Source organism: Trachypithecus francoisi, unplaced genomic scaffold, assembly GCF_009764315.1.
Source record: "Trachypithecus francoisi isolate TF-2019V2 unplaced genomic scaffold, Tfra_2.0 Lachesis_group17, whole genome shotgun sequence".
Classification (NCBI taxonomy): domain Eukaryota; kingdom Metazoa; phylum Chordata; class Mammalia; order Primates; family Cercopithecidae; genus Trachypithecus; species Trachypithecus francoisi.
The window spans coordinates 27,436,498-27,450,039 of NW_022681462.1; positions in this window are offsets into that span (position 1 = coordinate 27,436,498).

The following is a 13,542-nucleotide window of genomic DNA, read 5'->3' on the forward strand; positions in this document are numbered from 1 at the left end:
AAAGAGGATGTATGTAATAAAACCAATGTTTGCTCTATAAGATAACAGTACTGTAGACTGGATAGAAATGAAAGTATCTACTTTAGCAATGTATCTTAGTACTATGATTGCTAATAAACTAAATTTGTTTAGAACATCAGAAAATTAGGTAGCATGTAGAAAAAAATATTTTTTCTGTTTTCAGTGAGTACATATAATGAGCTGTAAATGTGTTTGAAGTCAGTATTTGAATATTTAATTGTGCGTGTCAACCTGAGATTTCCTATAATAAATCCAATCAGTGAGATAAAGAACAAAACACTGATCTTGTCTTTAGAATGAAATCATGAGAGAAGCTCATGAGGGCAATGTCTTCAAAATAATTTAAGAATTAATGTGTTCAGATAAAAAATATGACTAGCTTTTCTTGCAACATGGCAAAGATGATTAAAAGTTTATTCTGAAAAATAAGTGCCATAGTCCCGTGGTTCTCAAAGGGTGATTCCCCAAAACAGCATTATCAGCATCACTTGGAACTTGTTAGAAATGTAAGTTCTCAGTCCTTACACCAGACTTTCTGAATCAGAAATTGTGGGGTCAAACTCTCATATTCACAGGATTAACAAGCCCTTAAGAGTTCTAATAATATATATTCCATTTTTTTCCAATACATATTCAGTATGATTTAGATTATCTAATATGCTAGGAGTAAAGAAATATATCAAAGGCATTGTACCTCCATATATAGACACAGATGTGTCTGTATATATGTGTGGTCAGCCACTCTAATGAAGAAAACATGGAAAATGTACTAGAATAGAAAGACAGTCATAGAAAGGGAGAGAAAGTCCAGGAAAAGACTCAACAACATAGACAAAATGAAGTTGAACTCCCACATAACACCATATAGAAAAACTAACTCAAAATGGACTAAAATCTAAACTTAAGTCCTAAAACTATAAAACTCTTAGGCAGAAACATAAGGGGAAAGTTTTATGACCTTGGATTTGGCAATGATTTTTTTGTGTATGAAACAAAAGCAAAGATAACAATTATAATAAAAAGTAGATAAATTAGACAACACCTAAATTAAAAACTTTGCATCAAAGGACAGAATCAACAGAGTAAAAATGCATTATGCACTAATATGGTTTGGCTCTGTCCCCACCCAAACTCTCATCTTGAATTGTAATCCTCACGTGTTGGGGGAGGACCTTGTGGGAAGTGATTAGGTCATGGGGGCAGTTCTCCCATGCTGTTCTCGTGATAGTGAGTTCTCAGAAGAGCTGATGGTTTTATAAGGGACTTTTCCCCCCTTCACTCTGCACTTCTCTCTTCAGCTGCCATGTGAGGAAGGACATGTTTGTTTCCCCTTCCACCAAGATTGTAAGCTTTCTGAGGCCTCCCCAGCAATGCAGAACTGTGAGTCAATTAAACCTCTTTCCTTTATAAATTTCCCTGTCTTGGCAGTTGTTTACAGCCATGTGAGAAGGGATTAATAGACACACAATGGGTGAAAATACTTGTAATCATACATCTGATGAGTGATTATCATCCAGAATATATAAACAACTCCTTCACATCACGCTACCTGACTTCAAACTATACTACAAGGCTACAGTAACCAAAACAGCATGGTATTAGTACCAAAACAGAGATATAGACCAATGGAACAGAACAGAGTCCTCAGAAATAATACCACACATCTACAGCCATCTGATCTTTGACAAACCTGAGAAAAACAAGAAATGGGGGAAGGATTCCCTATTTAATAAATGGTGCTGGGAAAATTGGCCAGTCATAAGTAGAAAGCTGAAACTGCATCCTTTCCTTACTCCTTACACGAAAATTAATTCAAGATGGATTAGAGACTTAAATGTTAGACCTAATACCATAAAACCCTAGAAGAAAACCTAGGTAATAACATTCATGATATAGGCATGGGCAAGGACTTCATGTCTAAAACACCAAAAGCAACGGCAACAAAAGCCAAAATTGACAAATGGGATCTAATTAAACTAAAGAGCTTCTGCACAGCAGAAGAAAATACCATCAGAGTGAACAGGCAACCTACAGAATGGGAGAAAATTTTTGCAGTCTACTCATCTGACAAAGGGCTAATATCCAGAATCTACAAAGAACTTAAACAAATTTACAAGAAAAAAAAAAAAACCATCAAAAAGTGGGCAAAGGATATGAACAGACATTTCTCAAAAGAAGACACGCATACAACCAACAGACACATGAAAAAATGCTCGTCATCACTGGCCATCAGAGAAATGCAAATCAAAACCACAATGAGATACCATCTCACACCAGTTAGAAAGGCAATCATTAAAAAGTCAGGAAACAACAGGTGCTGGAGAACATGTGGAGAAATAGGAACACTTTTACACTGTTGGTGGGATTGTAAACTAGTTCAACCATTATGGAAAACAGTATGGCAATTCCTCAAGGATCTAGAACTAGAAGTACCATATGACCCAGCCATCACATTACTGGGGATATACCCAAAGGATTATAAATCATGCTGCTATAAAGACACATGCACACGTATATTCATTGCGGCACTATTCACAATAGCAAAGACTTGGAATCAACCCAAATGTCCATCAGTGACAGACTGGATTAAGAAAATGTGGCACATATACACCATGGAATACTATGCAGCCATAAAAAAAGGATGAGTTTGTGTCCTTTGTAGAGACATGGATGCAGCTGGAAAACATCATTCTTAGCAAACAATCCCAAGAACAGAAAACCAAACATCACATGTTCTCACTCATAGGTGGGAGCTGAACAATGAGATCACTTGGACTCGGGAAGGGGAACATCACACACCCGGGGCCTATTACAGGGAGGGGGGAGGGGGGAGGGTGGAGGGATTGCATTGGGAGTTAAACCTGATGTAAATGACAAGTTGATGGGTGCTGATGAGTTGATGGGTGCAGCACACCAACATGGCACAAGTATACATATGTAACAAACCTGCATGTTGTGCACATGTACTCTAGAACTTAAAGTATAATAATAAAAAAATTAAAAAAAAAACAACTCCTCCAATTAAACAGCAAAAAGATAAAATATTGTTAAAAATCAGCAAATAACTTAAATATATATTTTTTCCAAAGAAGATTACAAGTTACCAATAAGCACAGGAAAAGATGCTTAAAGTCACTAATCATTAGGGAAATGCAAATCAAAACCGCAATGAAGTACTACCTTACAGACATTAGAATGACTACTATCAAAAATCAACAGAAAATAACAAGTGCTGATGATGATGGGAAGATGTTGGAACTCTCAGACACTGTTGGTGAGAATACAAAATGATGCAGCTCATATGAAAAATAATATGGCAGTTCTCAAAAAACTAAAAGTAGAATTATATGTTCTAGCAATTTCCTCTTCTAGGCATATACTCAGAAGAATTAAAATCAGTCTGACTCAAAGAAGACATTTATATGCCCACGTTCACAACAACATTATTTTCAGTAGAGAAGACTGGAAAGCAACCCAAATTTTATTGATGGATGAATAGATAAACCAAATGTTGTACGTATCTACAGTGGACTATTACTCAGTCTTAAAAATGAAGGAAATTCTGACACATGATACAACACAGATGAACCTTGAGAACAGCATACACTAAGTGAAATAAACCAATCAAAAAAGGACAAATAGTGTACGATTCTGCATATATGAAATTCCTCCCTAAAAGTAGTCAAATTCATCGAGATAGAAAGTAGAAGTGTGGTTGCCAAGGCCTGGGAAGAGGAGTAAGGGGGAATTCTTGTTTCACAAGTATAGGGTTTCAGCTTTATAAAGTGAAATGCTCTGTGGGTGGTTGGTGGGGATGGTAGCATAACAATGAGAATATACCTTATGCCACTGAATTGCACACTTAAAAATGATTAAGATGGTAAAAGTTATGTTATGTGTGTTTTATCATAACTTTAAAAATAATATAAATAAAGGTTGGGTGCGGTGGCTCACACCTGTAATCCCAGCAGTTTGGGAGGCTGAGGTGGGTGGATCTCTAGGTCAAGAGATCGAGGCCATCCTGGCCAACATGGTGAAACCCCATCTGTTCTATAAATACACAAATTAGCTGTGTGTGGTGGTGTGCACCTGTAGTCCCAGCTGCTTGGGAGGCTGAGGCAGGAGAATCACTTGAACCAGGGAGGCAGAGGTTGCAGTGAGCCAAGATCCAGTCTCTGCACTGTAGCCTGGCAACAGAGCGAGACTCCATCTCAAAAAATAATAATAAAAAATAATAATAACAATATAAATAATATAGAAAAAGTAGTATTGAATACATGTGGCAATGTAAATAAGTAAATATTATTTCCACATGGTATTGAAAAAACTGACTTTCCATTTGTGAAAACAAAGTTACATCTGCAATTCAAACTAACACATTAAATTCTAAATAAAGAATTTTAAAGAGTTGCTTTAAAAAAACTGTAAAAATGTTAGCAGAAAAACTTATGACTAGGTTCAAAGCCTAACAACAGAATAAATTAAAAAGGAAGAAAGAATGAGTCATGAATGAGCAAATAACATTTTTTTGAAATTTATTTAGAAGAAGAGAAATGCCCTTCCCACAGAGGTCAGAGCATCTTGATGTGACTTTCCTCAACAAGTTAAGACACCAGTCCTTGATCTGCAATGATTCTTCTAAGAAGTGAGAGCCCCAGTTCCACGGAAAACCTCCTCTAAGTTTCCAGGATCTGATAATTCCAACCTCAGTCCTACCAGTGGAAGCAACTTCCTGCAGTTACCATCTCTGCTAATTCAGTATCTCCTTCACCTAATTTTTTCATTGTTTAAATATCTGTTTTACCAATTCCCTATATGAAGTTCTCTGTTAAAATACTTAGCGGGGTTTGTTTTTCTGATGGATACAAATTTTGAATACTTAAAAAATATGTATAAGACACTTCGTAATAATTTTATATTATAAATTAAATGAAAAAGACTACGTACATTAGATCACAAAACTGTATAAGGGGAAGAGATAAAGGTTTCTTAAGCAATAAAAGTCCTTCTGTAGTTTCCATCTCATATGCACCAGGGCTTAGAACAAATTCTGCAACATCATATTGCTTGGATTAATAAGATGCATTGTTCAGAAATGTTATAAACCTGGGATCAACAAAAAGACAAGAAAGCAAGAGTTTCACAAAGCAAGCATTTTCTCCAGAGAGAAGCATGATAAGGCCAGGGCATTCTGTGGGATACACATTATGAGCTTGCAATCCAGGGCAGATCTCCACATCAATGCTCCTCTTGCTTTTTAAGGACCATCATGAAAACAGCTGAGTCGATGGGGGCAACACAGATTACTGGAATGTCAGGCAGACATGTCTAGAAACTGTCCTATACAGATTGTCGGAGAAAGCCAGCTTTGCAGCACCTTGAGACGCTGGAACTCTTGGGAATTTATCTGCCCTCCTACCAGGGGAAGGAACACCCATGAGGAGTTGGATTCAGAGACAGTTCCTCCTATGAAGAGATTAGGGAGTCCAAACTGCCCTTTTGCCCAGGCAACCCAGATGAATTTATCTGTTGCTCTATAGCCCTTTACTCTGCTCTACATTTGTTTTCTTCTTTTTTAAAAAATACATAGAATTATATAACCTTTTAACTTACTGTATAATTTGCATGCCTATTATGTCTACTGTTTTCTGACCGTCCGCACCAGAATGTAAAGTACGTGAGGCGAGAGCTTTTGGTTGGTCCACTGTTAATATCCAAGTGTCTAGATTTTGTCTGCGTCCTAGTAGATATTTGATAAATACTTACTGAATGAACAAGTAAATGAAGGCTGAAGTTAATTTCTTTCAAGTCTGGCTGTTTTTCCTTTTCGACTCACTCTCTTGGAATCTCATCCACTCACCTTAGCTCTACTAAGCATTTTCAAGCTCTGCTCTCTAAAGCTGGGTACCACTTTTTATATCAAGCACCATGGTCTTTTCTATACTCGTGTACATTTTTTCCCTCTTCACTAGTTTCTCTCACTAGAATGTATTTTAGAAAGAAAGTGGGTCAATTTTAAAAAACATGATGGCAAGTATTAGTATGAAGACATTGGAAAAATTGAGTGTGTAATGAGTGATCCGAGTTTATAAAAACCATAAAATCAAAGAAAAAGAAAAAACAACAAAAAAAGTTTTCTTTATAAGTCTCAAAGCACAGGACTAGTGGGAGTGAGGGAGATATAAATGTAGTAAGCTGGGGAAGAGTATTCAGAATTATATGTTAAAATAGAAGATTTCAGAAATGCAGAGAAAGTGTAAGATGACAAAAATGACAGGTGTGGGTGTTACAGGGAGGACAGTGTAAAGCTTTCTGAGAGAAGAGTCAAAAATCTGTGATGCCAGTATGTTGGATGGGTCAAAATAGGCAGGTTTAAGTAACAGATATAATCTTAAAGGTGATTGCTCATGTAAAATTTTGTAAGTAACAGCCTCAGAATAATAACTGAATGGTGTCAAAGAGGAGAAAGTTAGTTTTCTTTTTTTCTCTCTTGCTCTCTCTCTTTCTCCCCTGCTTCCTTCCTTTTTCCCCCCTCTCTCTCTCTTCCAATGAAATATTATAAAACTATTACAGAGAAGCTTCACAGGGAACCAGAAGTGTTTTCACCTGTCTCATGTCACTGAGATACAGAGTAAAAGAAGTTTTAGCTGGAAAAGTTGGCGAGACCACACCAACCCAGTTCTGTCCATAGAGATTTCAAAAAAACTTGAGATGAAGGAAATATTCACACAGCTGCTTTTCATAGCTAAGAATGTATTATCTGCCACGGAAATATCTGGTTGTTATCCCCTGCCCAAAATTTCGATTAATGCCCTTTGAATACAATGATCATGTTGATCTACAGATATTTCATTTGTGTGATGAGAAACACATTTTCATAGTAAAGGAGAAAATATCTACAAACATATGAGCAGGATGCTCAATCTTTAGTATGCCTTTGGCAATTTAGGCAAAATTTGAAGTTGAATTTCACATGCTTTCCATTTTGATTTTCTTATCACTGAATCTTGGTACACTTGTTTTCAACATTAAAAATCAGCAAACTTGGCTGGGTGCGGTGGCTCACACCTGGGATCCCAGCATTTTGGGAGGCCAAGGCAGGTGGATCACCTGAGGTCAGGAGTTTGAGACCAGCCTGGCCAACATGGTGAAACCCCATCTCTACTAAAAATACAAAAATTAGCTGGGTGTGGTGGTGGACGCCTGTAATCCCAACTATTGGGGAGGTTGAGGCAGGAGAATCACTTGAACCCAGGAGGCGGAGGTTGCTGTGAGCCAAGATTGCACCACTGCACTCCAGCCTGGGCAACAGAGTAAGACCCTGTCTCAAAAAAAAAAAAAAAAAAAAAAAAAAGAAATCAGCAAACTTCACTTACGCATTACAAAAGAGAGTAAACTAATTTCATTTTTTGACTTAGTTTATCATCGTACTTATATTTTGTATGTAATTTATTAAAATAGTTTTTACATTTGTCTTTTCTATTATTTGGCCATAATATCTGAACTTAGGAAATGTCAAGGTTAAGTCCCTCACCTAGATATAGAAATAGAATGACAAAGTATGACAGCAGGAATTGTGTATGATATGCCCTTCTACTCAATCATGTGGAGCATGTCACTTCTTGTCCAACTTATCATGAGAGCCATTGAATGTATTTGACAGGACATATATTTGGCTGCTGGAATGATGGACGTATCCGAATGTGTAGACCTGGCTTGATGGCAGAAGATTATGAATGTGTAGCATCGAGGGCAGGTTCCCAGCAGTGAAAACAACATTTCTACCTGACGCTGCACCAAAGTTCTGGGATATTTGCCCTAGTATGATGGCTGACAGTTTGCATGTGTTTCAACTCCGGCAATCAGTCAATCTGCTCTTGATGGGTAATTGCCAGCAGGAACCTAATTTTTCCACATCAATTGTCACACATGTCTCTAATATTCTTATTCACTGTTAACTAGATTGACGATGTTGTTTCAGACAAGAATAGGAAAAGAAAAGGTGTGCGCTTTCTTCCTGAAGACACCACAGTCTGGCTAAATTATACAAGTAAAAAGCCAACAAATCTTAAGTGATAATGTCCAATGTCATATTCATGCATTAGTCAGTATAAAATTGCTAATAACATTTTATGTTTTGCGTACATGAAGTAAGTCATTTTTAGCTTGTGAAGCAGAGAGCCATGAATACATTTTGAAAATAATATTTCATAACCACTTGATGTGGATAGGATATGCTCTTTCTTTAAATGCATTTTAAACTAAAATAAATAACATTTTTCAAATTAAGAAAATACATGTCATTTAAGAAAGTAGAACAAAGATGAGAATTGGTATAATACAAAATACATATTACTGATGATTCCATCACAAAATAATTTTAGATACATGTGTTTTCAGATACACACACATATGCACAGATGTATTTCTTTTTTCTACATCTCTGGCAATTACTTTATAACCAAATATATGGATCATTGACCTTTGCAAATTATTACTCTAATACATTTTTAATATTCACTTCACCAGTTTTCATTTGTTCCATATTTGGACTTTTGTAATTTTTAGCTTTTACAAATTATACTTTAATATATAACCTTAAGATTACATGTATAATGACTTCCTTTATCATTTTCTTATGACAAACAACACAAAAGAACTGCTGGGATTAAGAATGTGCAATTTTAGTCTTTTTATATCCGATATGTAGTTTCTCAGAGCTTAAACTGGCAGTAGAGTGTAAGAATTTCCACTTTCTCACAACCAATAATTTTTTTTTTTTGCCAATTTAATAAAGAAAGAACAAGATTATCTTTACTGTTTTCATTAGAATGATTTGATTACTGAGGAATAAAATGTGATTATTGGGTATTTTTATTTATTTTGTATTTGTGTGTAAATGTGTATATAAAACTTTTGTTTATAAAACCTTGACCACTTTTCTCATGATTTTCTATGTTATTTACTTTTTAAACTTTTTATTTTGTGAAAACTATAGATTCCTGGAACATTGCAAAAATAGGTCAAAGTTCCCATATAACCTTACCTACTTTTCCACAATATTTACATCTTACCTAAATAGGAAACAATATCAAAATTAGGAAGTTGGTATAGTGTGTGTATAGTTCCACATCATTTTTATTTTTTATAACCACAGTATATTCAGGATACAGAACTGAAATTTCACTTGTGGTAACCCTTTATAGTCACAGCCACCCTTCTCTCCTCACCATCCCTAACCACTTGACACCATTTATCTCTTCTCCATCTGTTTAATTTTGCCGTTTCAATAATGTTACATAAATGGAATCATCAATTCATCTTTTTAGAAATCCTCATATATGAGAGATATTACACATTTGGAATTGTTTATGTTGCAATTGTTTTAACTTTTATTTTAAGTTCAGGAGTACATATGCAGGTTTGTTACATAGGTAAACTTACATCATTGGAGTTTGCTGTATTGATTATTTCCCCATGCAGGTATTAATCCTGGTACCCACTGGATATCTTTCTTGATCCTCTCCCATCTCCTACCTCCCACCCTCCACCCTCTGATAGGACCCAGTGTGTGCTGTTCCCCTCTATGTGCCTATGTGTTCTCATCATTTTGCTCCCACTTATAAGTGAGAACATATGGTATTTGATTTTCAGTTCTTGTGTTAGTTTGCTAAAAATAATGGCCTCCAGCTCCATCCATGACCCTGCAAAGGACATGATTGCATTCTTGTTTATGGCTGCATAGTATTCCATGATACATATGTGCCATGATCGCAGCTCACTGCAACCTCCACCTCCTGGGTTCAAGCTATTTTCCTGCCTCAGCCTCCAAAGTAGCTGGGATTACAGGCGTCCGCCACCACGTCCAGTTAATTTTTTGTATTTTTAGTAGTGACAGGGTTTCACTATGTTGGCTAGGCCTCAAACTCCTGACCTCAGGTGATCCGCCCGCCTTGGGCTCCTAAAGTTCTGGGATCATAGGTATGAGCCACCGCACCCAGCCATCACATTTTGTTTATCCAGTCTACCACTGTGGGCATTTAGGTTAATCCCATGTCTTTGCTATTGTGAATAGTGCTTCAATGAACATACACATGCATGTATCTTTGTTTTATAATGATTTATATTCCTTTGGGTATACACCCAGTAACGGGATTGCTAGGTTGAATGGTAGTTGTGTTTTTAGCCCTTTCAGAAATTGCCACAGATTTTTCAACAATGGTTGAACTAATTTACATTCCCACCAATAATGTATAATTATTCCTTGTCCTCTGAAACCACCCGAGCATCAGTTATTTTTTGACTTTTTAATAGTAGCCATTCCAACTGGTGTGAGATGGTATTTCACTGTGGTTTTGATTTGCATTTCTCTAGTAAGCAGTGATATTGAACTTTTTTTCATATGTGCTTGTTGGTCTCATGTATGTCTTCTTTAGAGAAGTGTCTGTTCATGTCTCTTGCCCACTTTTTAAGAGGATTGTTTGTTTTTATCTTGTATTAGTTCCTTATCGATTCTGTGTGTTAGTCCATTTTCATGCTGCTAATAAAGATATACCCAATTTGCAAAAGAAGGAGGTTTAATCAACTTACAGTTTCACGTGGTTGGGGAAGCCTCACAATCATGGAGGAAGGTGAAAAGCACTTCTCTCGTGGTGGCAGAAATGAGAAGAGAGCCTGCACAGGGAAACTCCCCCTTCCCATAACCATCAGATCTCATGAGACTTACTCAACACTATGAGAACAGCATGGGAAAGACCCGCCCCCATGATTCAATCACCTCCTACTGGGCCCCGCCCATAGCACGTGGGAATTAAAGATGAGATTTAATCTCATCTTTATGGGGTGAACCACACTATATCATACTGGGGATGGGGATGGGGACACAGCCAAACCATATCATACTGGATATTAGACTTTTGTCAGATGCAAAGCTTGCAAAAATGTTCTCCCATTCTGTTGGTTGTCTGTTTACTCTGGTGATAGTTTCTTCTGCTGTGCAGAAACATTTTAGTTTAATTAGATCCCAATTGTCAATTTTTGTTTTGATTGCAATTGCTTTTAGCATCTTTGTCATGAAATCTTTACATAATTTTATGTCCAGAATAGTATTTGGGATTTACTTTAATTTATCCTGAGTTTTTATATATGCCATAAAGAAGGTGTCCGGTTTCAATCTTTTGCATATGGCTAGCCAGTTATCCCAGCACCATTTATTAAATAGGGAGTCCTTTCCAAACCATTGCTTGTTTTTGTCAGCTTTGTCAAAGATCATATAGTTGTACGTGTGTGGCCTTATTTCTGGACTCTCCATTCTGTTCCATTGATCTATGTGTCTGTTTTCTTACCAGTACCATGCTGTTTTGGTTACTGTAGTCCTGTAGTCTAGTTTTAAGTAGGGTAGTTTGATGCCTTCAGCTTTGGTCTTTTTGTTGGAAAATATTTTGAAAGACCACTTGACTTTTAATTTTGAGATATTTCTTTTATAGAAGTTTATTTTTTATTAAAATATTATTTTATGATTTCTGCCTTTAACATTTTCCATATACTCTTTAGTATTCTTATGCAATTTATGTGCGTATTTTAAAATTTGTTAACTTTTTAAAATTTCACATTTGAACTTTTTCACTTTGGTTTTATTTAGCTACATGTTGGAAATAGAAGCTTTATTTTGTTGTAGTAACTACTCACTACAAACTACTATTATCTTCTCAATATCAGTAGGTAGGTTATATACATTCTTCTAGAATTTGAAAAAGACAACTTTATAGAATGGTAAATTATATACATACATACATGCTTCTACACACTTATAATCTTATGTTGTTGAGCCTATTTCTGACATTTTTAGGTTTTATGTGAACTATTTTTCTATTCTGGAAACTGTGTATCCTTCTTCCTGCTAATGTAACTTAATTTTATTTTTAATTTCTGAAGATGTAATTTTCCCTTTATCTTGCTTCTTTTTCAATTTCTTATTCCTAATCTCACACATTTGATTCCTCATATGTTTTTCAAAAACATAAAACTATCATTGTGATTACAAATATAACAATATTAAATTCATAACATTTCAGAGAAAATCAGCATCAATACAGTATTATTTCTCACTTGGTATCTTTCAATGCTTCTCCTTTTATTCAAGTTTCTTGTCTTGGAAGATATGTGTGGACCAGTTTTCGTACAAGGTTTGCACATCTATTGTTAGGTAAATTCCTAGCTATTTTATAAGTTACATGCCTTCAATTAACCCTAATAGTCTCTTGCCAAGTAGTGCCATTCTAAGGGCCCCTAGTCAGTTGCACCAAACCAAATGTGACTGGGAATGTTTTCCAGTCAGGCTGGGTGGGGATTAGACAGACTTCTCCACACAGCAGGCTTTGGAGAAACTCAGCAAGTCTGACTTGCTCTCTGCCTTTGCAGAATTTCTGGTCCTCAGGGAAGCCTTACCAGTGGCAACCTGGTAAAGAAAATGGCTCAGTGGGCAGTCTGGCTGCAACACAAGAGGTTGCTGTCTCCTGCTTCTCTTGTCACTACTCAGCAATTAGATGCTGTTTCCCTAGAGAGATTCCATCTATACTCTTTGCAACGGCTATTTATAACCACCACCTGTATTTTCAAAACTCAGATTTCTCTTCTTACTGCAGCAGCTGCCCTGTAGCCTACGTCACAAGAGCAGCTCTACTATACTGTGAACTCCCTTAACTTTCCACCACATCCCTACCAGTTTACCTGAGTCTGCACCCACCCATTTTTTCTTCTCCTTGTAATAATTGAAAAGCCATTCCTCCTTTCATAGCTTGTTTCTCAACCTGCACTCTTACTCTCTTGGAGAAATTGCCCTATTGATTTCCCTCTTGTCTTTCTTCAACAACTTTCTATCAACTCGCCTCTTATCCTCAAATTTAGAAACACTCAAGCTTTTCCCATCTTAAAAAAAAATCAAATTTTCACATGTCATCTCAAGTTGAAGTTCTCTGTGGTTATATAACATTTCTAATTATTCATCCTTTGAATCAGTAATTTCTGAATAGCCTACTGAGAAGCCTATTTATTACACTAATCTTTTTAAATAACTGGTACCAGAATTTCTTCATCAACTCTTAAATTATTATAGTTCCCAATTCACTCATTTTATTTATGTTATTCCTTTTATTTTAAATATTTTTCCCTATATTTTTAGTTATAGTCTTTAGAAATACAGATCATATTGTCCTTTCTTCTCATTTACTTACTTAAATGCTGACTTCATTTGTTATTATTCTTTATTGTTTCATAATGAAAGTATTTGTTGCTACTGTTTTTCATCTCATTTTACCTTTAGTTACATCTCGAATACTTTGATATATAGTTTTGTCATTTTCATTTTTTCTATAAAGCCTATAATTGCAGTTTTGATTTCTCTTTGACTCAAAGTTATTAAGGATAGCGCTTTTGGTTTCCAACTAGTTTGATTATTTCAGTGTTTTTTTATTAATTTTTGGAATCATCTAGTGGAAGTCTGACAATATGATCTCCACAAGA